The 1016-nt window shown below is 65.2% G+C and overlaps 1 pseudogene; it reads right to left on the bottom strand.

The window, feature by feature from the left end:
• Window positions 1-517: 517 nt before the first annotated feature.
• LOC142867968 (uncharacterized) lies at window positions 518-636 on the bottom strand (annotated as a pseudogene).
• Window positions 637-1016: the final 380 nt, after the last annotated feature.

Raw genomic sequence — 1016 nt, forward strand, 5'->3', positions numbered from 1 at the left:
AGGCTGACGCCACGGCACTCACTCTAGCCTGGGCAACAAACCGAGACTCTGTCTCAAAAAAAAAAAAAAAATGAATCCGAAGAGAAAAGTAAAAGGAGGCCTGTGGAGCAGGTCTGGGTGTGACTCCGGATCCCCGAACATCAGGTGCCACCACCAAAGATTCCTACGTGTAGCTCATAGAACCCCAAAAGCAACGGGAGGAGTTCTGGTCACATACTCCCTCAAAATGACATCCTGGCCTTCTTCTGGAACTCCCTCCCCTCTCAGACTCTCAAGGTTTCCTCCAGCGTGTCGGCTCCCACAGAGCAGACCTTAGGTCTGAGACCTGACTGTCCAGAAGCCACGCATGCTGCCGCGTGGCGGCGGTGTCACGGCTCGGGACAAGAGGAGGCCCCACGGTGCGGGCTGGGGCGCCAGGCACCGCGGCGGGCGCTGAGGGTGGGGGTCACCCCCACCCCGGGCCGCCCCCGCACTCCCAGAAACGCTACAGAACCAGAGGCAAAAAAAAAAAAGAAGAAGCCTACGGCACCCGGTATTCCCGGGCGGTCTCCCATCCAAGTTCTAACCAGGCCCGACCCTGCTTAGCTTCCGAGACCAGACGGGATCGGGCGCGTTCGGGGTGGTGTGGCCGTGGACGGCGGAGGGCGCCCCTGCCCCGCTCAAGAAGCCGAGCCTCTCTGCGCTTCCCCGCCGCCTCCTCCCGCCCCAGGCCCCGCGCCGGGCCGGGCCTGTTGAGTTCGCCGGCCGGGTCCCGCGGGCTCCGAGGGACGGGGGTGACAGGCGGGGCGGGCAGGGAGCGGCGGGCCGGGGTTGGGGGCTGTCTCTGTATACACACACACTCACACTCACACTCACTCACTCACTCACACTCACACAAGATGCGCCTCCACGGCTGGACCCGCCAAGGTGGAGCCCTCCCAGCCCCCCTCGTCTCCTCGCCTGGCCTCCTTCACCTACCCGCTGCCCACCCCCAGCGCGTCGCCGCCGCTGACTGCGCACGCGCGCACCGGCACCGG

This window comes from Microcebus murinus, unplaced genomic scaffold (assembly GCF_040939455.1).
Source record: "Microcebus murinus isolate Inina unplaced genomic scaffold, M.murinus_Inina_mat1.0 scaf023_hap2_Mmur4.0, whole genome shotgun sequence".
Lineage (NCBI taxonomy): Eukaryota > Metazoa > Chordata > Mammalia > Primates > Cheirogaleidae > Microcebus > Microcebus murinus.